Genomic DNA, 8,209 nt, shown 5'->3' with positions numbered 1-8,209 from the left:
TGTAATGAGATATTTGAGGATAGGCAGTTGTGATACTGGTTCACCAGATGAGGAATGTCAGGACCAAGCTCTTGGTAATTCTCCTGACTTTGTCTCATGTTCTCAAATAGACTGCTGAGATTCAGCTACCTAATGCCCAGGAAGATCATGTCTGAGACCCCAGTAGTCGACAGTGTTTGGTATTATGTAGCAAAGTCCCCCTAGTAGAAACTATACCCTAAGCCCAGTTGGATTAGGTCACCAGCCATAAAAGACAGGACTCACACAGAAGGGACAAAACCGAGATTCTGTTGTCAGATCTTGTATAAAAAGTGATGACTTACTCACACAGAACAATAAAGAAGCCAGTGCTACACAGTATGAGTCTTTGTTGTTAGTGACCTTGAGTCAGTTGACGCCTAGCAATGAGGTCTTTTTGTCATTCTCTCATCTTCTGGCCCTATATCAAACAATACTCTGCTTCTATTCACAGAGTTTTCATGGCCAGTTTTTTGGAAGTGGATGGCCACATCCTTCTTTCTAGTCTGTCTTAGTCTGGAAGCTCTGATGAAACCTGGCCACCATGAGTGACCCTGCTGGTGTTTGAAATATCAGTGGCATAGCTTTCAGCATCGCAGCAACACACAGCCCCAACAGTATGACAATCAACAGTTGGGTGGTGTGGTTCCTTGACGAGGAAAGGAACCCAGGCCACGGCAGTGAGGGCATTGAATCTTATCCACTAGACCACTGGGGCTGGTTGATATGAATCCACCTAGGCTGAATTTAAAGTCTATACCTCTCTTAACATTTCCCAGACTAGCCATAAGGTTTTTCCCAGAGTATGATGTGCAGTTGAGTGTGCGAGTGGATCTAAGTTACGGGAATTGAAATACTGCCATGAGAGGAACTAGGTGCGAATCAATATTAATTTATAGATGAATATCAGAGGCTTTGGTACAAAATCTACCATTTGATAAAGCAGCAGAAAATGAAGGAAACATTTTGTGCAGAGGGAGCAGAATTTACAGAATATATATTCAGTAAATATGGTAAATCCAGTGGCCAATCAAAAATAATTCTTATGTGTATTTTTTCTAATATAATATTTAAGTGTTGTGTTGTATTTTCATGAGGATTCTGTGCTTCTTAACTCAATACAGTAATTACACATAACAGTACGTCGAAAATGTTAAACAAGCTGACCCATTCAATCTAATTGTATTTACAAGAGCATTCAAGTTGAGGATTGTTTTATTTGGCGATATCCAAACAAGAAGAACTGCAACTAAATTTATGCTTTTGAATTTTGTATTCTACTTGAGTATCTTGACCTTGAAAAGTGAAGTCACTAAATACATATACAAATCAATTCTTAAAGTACTGTTATAGGCAATGGTTTATCCACATTACTGAAATTTCATCTGATTCCTCCTTGGTTTGCAGGAAAACCCCCCAAATCATAAAGTTATTATTGTTTTGAAACCACGAAGGTTGAAACTTCATATATCCTAGAATTGAAAAAAAAAAACCCCTTCATTATTACAAAAGACTTTCCCACAATTTGTATCTTTGTGCATTTGGATGAAACGTTAATGATAATGAACAGCTGAGCTTTTCATCTGAAAAAAGCATCTGTGTAATACTAGCATTGTAAAAGAGTAAGAAAACACAACTACATATCATTAGGCTGGTTGGCATCACAACAGAGATGTAATTGAAGAAAAGCATTTTAAAACTGAGACTTTTGTTGTTGTTACTGCTGTTGTAACAACTTGGAAAGTGTCCCTGAAGAAGTTTCTTAGCTATATATACACCAAAATTTAGAGAAACATTTTCTGCAGTGCTTGTCTGTATAATACTCACATCTTGTTTTGACATGTGAGAATTAGTTTAAAATATAAGTACACATTTTAATAAACACTATTTTCCCACTCCTCACCAGAAATTCCCCTAGAGATACTGAAGGATTGCTTCAGCAACAGCTTCTCCACTGGGAATACCTCCCACTGTGCTCAAAGAATCAGGGAAGTAATTACACTGAAAAGAGAAAAAAAACTGGCTGCCTCAAGGGTAGACTTAACAGGGATGAATCATGTTTTTCAGTGTTATTTTTATCGCTGTCCAAAGTGTCATGGCTTACCACTGAATGTGACAAATTAAGCAATGCAGACAAACATAGGTATATTATTGAGTAAATGTATATCAAGATGAGGCAGAGGGCTGGTATTTTTTAATTCTTTAATGTTAGATATAAGAAAGTTCTCTATAGAATCAATTATTTACAAAATTAAAATAAACATCAATTAGGGTTTCTTTTAATAGTTTACATGAATATGAAAAGTCCATTCTCAAGAGTCTTTGCCTATAGTGTTTGAATCAAGGAAGTCTAAATGCAGTAAAAGAAACAATGCCCTGCATTTCCATGGCTTACCACAATAGAAATTAATTTCTCACTCATGTGACAGTCTGCTGGGATCTGTAAGACCTGCCTTCCACCTGCTGAGTCAGAAAGATAGCTTCCTTCCCTCTTGTGATTTTGTCATCTCCCAGGACATTGGAGTTCTTTGCTCCCAGCTGGCAAATGGAAAAAGAGGATGGATAAGGCAAATGCTCTTCTTAACCATGTCAGCCTTGATGTGCAACATATAATTTCCATTCACATATAATGTCACATCCACTGGCCAAAATTAGTTATGTGGTCACCAAATCATTCCTCAGAAAAAGGAGGTGGGAAATAACACCGCTTTTCAGACACAAGTGTACACTGCAGAAGAAGACTGGGGATTTTTAGTGGACAGCTAACTGACTCTAAAAACTCAGAATGATTTGTTTTGGGTTGGCATTTTAAAATCTTGGAGGAAGATCAGAGTGTATGAGAATGAGATCCCTGTCTCAGGATGCCACAATTTTAAAACATATTGAAAACTCAAATTTTTTCTCTGAGATCAAGAAGTCAACAGCAAAACATTACAGTTAGTTATGTACACTCATGTGCCCAGATACCTACGTTACGTGTTTAGGCATTGTTAAACACGCACTCCACGCTGAAAGCATGAATTTGCTTTACATTAGCTACATATAATACCACATGTTGAGACAGGATAGATTCATAGAAGGTTCTTACGGGATTCCATAACTAGTAATCTTGCCTCTTTCCATTTCTTCAAAGTGCTGCATGAACCTCTTGATCTATATGTAAATAAACAATGCATGACCATGCCTACAAAGTTACTGAGATGCTTTCCCTCCACATTATGTAAATTGAATCATCCGCAGTGGATCCGGTGTTCAGGCTCATTTCACATGGCATGTTTTCAGAGTATTCAAATTGGATTTATGCTTTTCAATTTTATGACTTAAAATACATAGAATAAGACCAGGAGGGTGTTTTTAGAGAAGGTAGCTTGTCCTGACTTTCTTTACCAATGAACCAAGGACCAGAAGAAGTATATATTTGCTAGGCATTAAGCAGCTAAGTAGTGCAGAGCTGACACTGATGTATACAGGATCATGCCTTTTCCTTCAGGGCTGCTTTCTATTGTTTTTTCTTCTTACTGATGAAAATATATGAATGCTGACTTGTTTTTTGTTTAATTAACTATCAGCTGAAGAATACAGAGAGTGGTATGGTTTTTCTTCATCACAAGCACATTCGTTTGAAATGTAATCCATAAACAAATATTTAGATGAAAAATTGGGGACCAGCCCCGTGGCTGAGTGGTTAAAGTTCCATGCGTTCTGCTTTGGTGGCCTGGGTTTGCAGGTTCGGATCCCAGGTATGGACCTACTCCACTCATCAGCCACGCTGTGGAGCCATCCCACATACACAAAATAGAGGAAGATTGGCACAGATGTTAGCTCAGGGCTAATCTTCCCCAAGCCAAAAAAGAGGAAGATTGCCAGTGGATATTAGCTCAGGACGAATCTTCCTCACCAAAGAAGAAAAAAAGAACAATTGAAATCAAGATGCAATTGATTTTTTTCAGCAAGCTGTTGAATAGGATTTTGAGCTACCAGAGAAGAAATAATTATGACTATTCTTGCAGCATGAAACAGCTACTAGTATATGTTATTCATTCCTGAAATATTTCGTATACTTTCAGAAAGTCAAAACTATGTTTAAACATGGATAGCAAAGAGTCTGTCTCCAAAACTGAAAACAACAAATTCAAATTAGGAGAATCTTTGGGTGAATACTGTTTTTTTTTCTTTTTTTGGTGAGGAAGATTGTCATTGAGCTAACATCTGTGCCAATCTTCCTCTATTTTACATGGCATGCCACTACAGCGTGGCTTGACCAGCAGTGCTAGGTCTGCGCCCAGGATCTGAACCTGCGAACTCCGGGCCACTGAAGCAGAGAGCATGAACTTAACCACTACACCACCAGGCCAGACCGGTGAATACTTTTTTTATTGTGTCTAGAAAATGACACGCAGCATACAGTAGTGGGAAATTTATGTTCATTTAGTTAATTCATTCATCTATTCATTGAAGAGTCATTTCTAGAAGGACGTAAGTGTATGTATGAACTCCAAACGACATATAAGTCCCATTAAGGACTACTTTTTTGCTATTTTAATTTGTGGATTTGTAGTTAAACCTCAAAAGACCTAAGATATTCAGCAGGAAAGTGACATGAGAATCTCACAAGAAAAGGAGATTTTGATATTAGTAGCTTACTATTTCTGCTCTGAGAGATGAGATGTGTAAGAATTGTATAATTTCGTATGCTTAACATTTAGTTATATGAATAAAAGATCCTAACCAACTTTACTTCAATAGGGCATTCCTTTCTTTAAACTAAATAGATTATCTTTTAAAATTCAGGTAGAAATAATAAAGTGGGAAAGGAGTTATAAAATGCAAACCTCCACTAAAAATATTTTTTAAAAATCCTGTTGATTATATTAAAAGAATTATACTCTGATTTGATTAGGAGGGAAATTCCACCTTGGATCTATTACACTAGAGGAATAGACATACTTTTATAGCTGCTCTTCATCTTTCTACCTTTTATAAATATTAGGAATGATACACAGATAGGAAGTTATCAAGTGGGATTAATCAATATTGTTTTATTATAGAAGCCATGTTTTATTAAAAAATAATATACTCTAGCAGGAGACTTCTCATACTTCTGTCTTTTATAAATACTTTCTAAGCTACCTATATATTTACATTTTCTGGATAATTGTAAATGAGAACAGAAAATTTTGATGTTTGATAATGATAAGAAATCCTTGATATGCATGGGCATAAATGAGGAATATTTGATCTGGGGACTTCTTTTTGTTGTCACAAACCAGAGCACTTCTGAGTTTATGAGAAGCATGAATATCCCATTTTTAAAGTAACATTTTCTTCCTATCTGTGATCCTTAGTGAAGTGTTGCATTCAGTAATGCCTTTTGCTTTGCGTGCTCTTTACCAGGCAGAATTACCCATCTGCAACAGACGCCCAATAATTTTGATTAGTCTGTGAATTCTTGCATTGAAATTCAGCTCTTTTGGGCAGATTGTGGAGAGGGAGGAGATTGAGAAATATCTGTGGTGTTACAGTAAGAATGTGTTAAGATAGTCCTATATTTATGCAAGGGAGGTACTCAAACATCACAAGCTATTAGTAAACAACAAAATATTCAGTGGATGTCAATGGCCTTGACAACTAATTTGTCAAAAAAAGAAAATATAGTGCTAGAGAATGTAATTGTTTTTTAAGGGTTAGCTCTGGGAAAGAAACTAATTTAAAATTACAAGCACACTATGAGACTGTATGCTTATATTATCTTTTCTAGTATCAAGGGAAACTGGGAATCTGTTTTATTGATTTACCAATTCTTAAAACTGAATTTCTGAGAAATGTGTCCTCATTTAGTATTCTAGGTCAATTGATAGTCTCTCATTGAACAGGTTACCCAAGTTTTCAGGAATTGGCATCACTGGGGGCTGAAATAATTCCAATTAAATAATTAATTTGAAACTATTTATACTGAACTGTTTTGGTGAAAATGCATGATTTGAATATACTTGTGATTTTTCAATCCAGCACTAATGAACCGTAATAGAAGAGAATTAATCTCTGCCACACTGAAGAAACCACTGTGACTCAAGACGGAAGCTCTAATCTTTGAAGTGAGTGCACTGCCAATCAGCAATTTTCTTTTGAAATGGACCCATTTTATTTCACTTAGTTGCTTTTTGAATCCTAAGTCTATCATACCCTTATCTTCCTATTAGAATAGTGCCAGGATAGAAACAAATTTTGTTGTTCAGCAAATACTAAAGTTAGAATGGAAGCCCAGAATGGCCTCTGATATAGAATTCACCTTATTTTTCTGCTGACTCTTTCTTGGAATGCTACTAGATTCTGTTCACTATGTACTATTTTTGTGCCTTTCTACTTCTGTGCTTCTCTATTATCTATGAAAATCTCCATGTATCTCACATTCAGAGGACCCACTTTATTGGAGCTCACCTCGGACTTTGATCCAATTACTCACGGCCAGGATAGCAGGAGCACACAGGGCAAAGTATGGCCACTTAATGGAGCAACACTCTTGACAGGATCTCAGAGTATGTTGGGCTCTTATTCAATCCAATTTGGGGACCATAAGTTATAAACTTTAAAGATTATTTTAACTTGCTCTTTTTCAGCCATTTTATCACAATCAGGCACAGCTATTTACCATATCCTATTACACATTATGCCATTCTGAAGAGGAACAAAGAATAGTGTCCTAAAGATTATCCACTCTTTATCTTATTGTAGAGAACACAAAAGCTCAGAACGATAGAAGGCTTGTCCTCTACAACACTGTGAGATACTACATAGCGCTGGGGTTATATATCAGATCTTCTTACGCCTGCCTATTTGGGGGATCAGAATTTACCACCTCAAGATGTATCTCTTTGGCTTGATTATTTTACGTACAAAAGACTCAGGGAGAAACTCTGAACTTCCCCCTAAGTGCCTAAAAGAATTTAAGACAGAAGGCCTGTTCCAGGAAGGATTTCATACCATAGATAACTATAGCATAAAATAAACTAGGTGTAGTAGACAGGGAGAAACCTAGCGAGGCCCATTTGTTCAAAGTCCGCCCCATGTCGTGTTGTCTTCACAAGGCATGACAAACATTTCTTTACCAAACGTTTGCTTTTCCATCTCCATGTGAATTGCCTTCCTCCCCTTTGAAGTCCCAAACCACTAGTTCCAACATCCTCCTTTGTTTTTATCTGAAGATGATATTTAAGGTGGTGTCTTTGGCCATTTTAGTGAGTTACTCAGTTTTTCTGGGTGCCTCCTATGTATGTATGTTAATAAATGTTTGATTTTCTCTTGTTATTCTGTCTCATGTCAATTTAATACTTATATCAGCCAGAAGAACCTAGAGGGTAAAGGAATATTCTTCCTCCCCTACAGTAGCAAGCTGTCTAATAACCTATTGCATGTGGACTTTGGAAATTCCAGATTTAAGGGTCTAAACCTTTATCCTTATAAATCTTGAATTAACAAGTTTTATGGAAATCAGTTGTCCTGAGGTTCAAACATATATTTTTAAAACCTTCCTAAAAAAATAATTAAAATATCCTTTTAAGAGGCAAGTTTAATTCACTTACAGCCTCCCTTCCTCAACCTTACTCCATGATGAAGTCAAAGTTATATGTTTAAAGCAAATCTGATTATGTCACTCCACTCCTTAAAGACTTCCAATGACCCTATTCCCCTCTGAGAAAGTTCAAGTTTCTTTACACAGCCTTCCAGGTCTTTTCTGAACTTGCCCCATTTACCTAGTTGAATCTCATGTTGGTCAAAAAAACACACCCTGCTTTCCAAAGATGTTGAAACTGTTTGTACTCTTCCAAGACCTTCTTCCCTGTGCCTTCTCTTCGGACTTCCTCCTCTAACTACATTGTTCCTATGAAGACTGCTCTAATTACTTTTGTACATATATTTAAACGATATGTAAACCAGACTGTGTGCCTCAGAAAAGCAGGGCAGTCAGAACCAGTTCATCAATACTTTGCAAATAAGTAATTCAAAAAATTTCCCTGAAGCCAGGTTACTGGGGAAAGGAGGGGGTGAAGAGGTGGGAGAGGGTAGTCATGATCACCTGGGAATCTGTAGATAGCAAAGCTCTGAGGCTTTGAAAAATGTGAGAAGATCTAGGTCTAAAGAAAGAAAAAAGCAATTTTAATAGTGAACTGAAGAGTTTAAATATAGAAACAAG

General features: G+C 36.8%; 1 long non-coding RNA gene across 1 annotated transcript in view; it reads right to left on the bottom strand.

The window, feature by feature from the left end:
* Positions 1-2,327: 2,327 nt before the first annotated feature.
* Positions 2,328-8,209, bottom strand: part of LOC106831745 (uncharacterized) — a 98,450-nt gene continuing 92,568 nt past the window's right edge. The window contains exon 3 of the long non-coding RNA XR_011502450.1: positions 2,328-2,556. This is a non-coding gene — a long non-coding RNA (uncharacterized lncRNA). The remainder of the gene's footprint in view (positions 2,557-8,209) is intronic.

This window comes from Equus asinus, chromosome 3 (genome assembly GCF_041296235.1).
Source record: "Equus asinus isolate D_3611 breed Donkey chromosome 3, EquAss-T2T_v2, whole genome shotgun sequence".
Classification (NCBI taxonomy): domain Eukaryota; kingdom Metazoa; phylum Chordata; class Mammalia; order Perissodactyla; family Equidae; genus Equus; species Equus asinus.
This window is presented reverse-complemented; position numbering and strand designations above follow the sequence as displayed.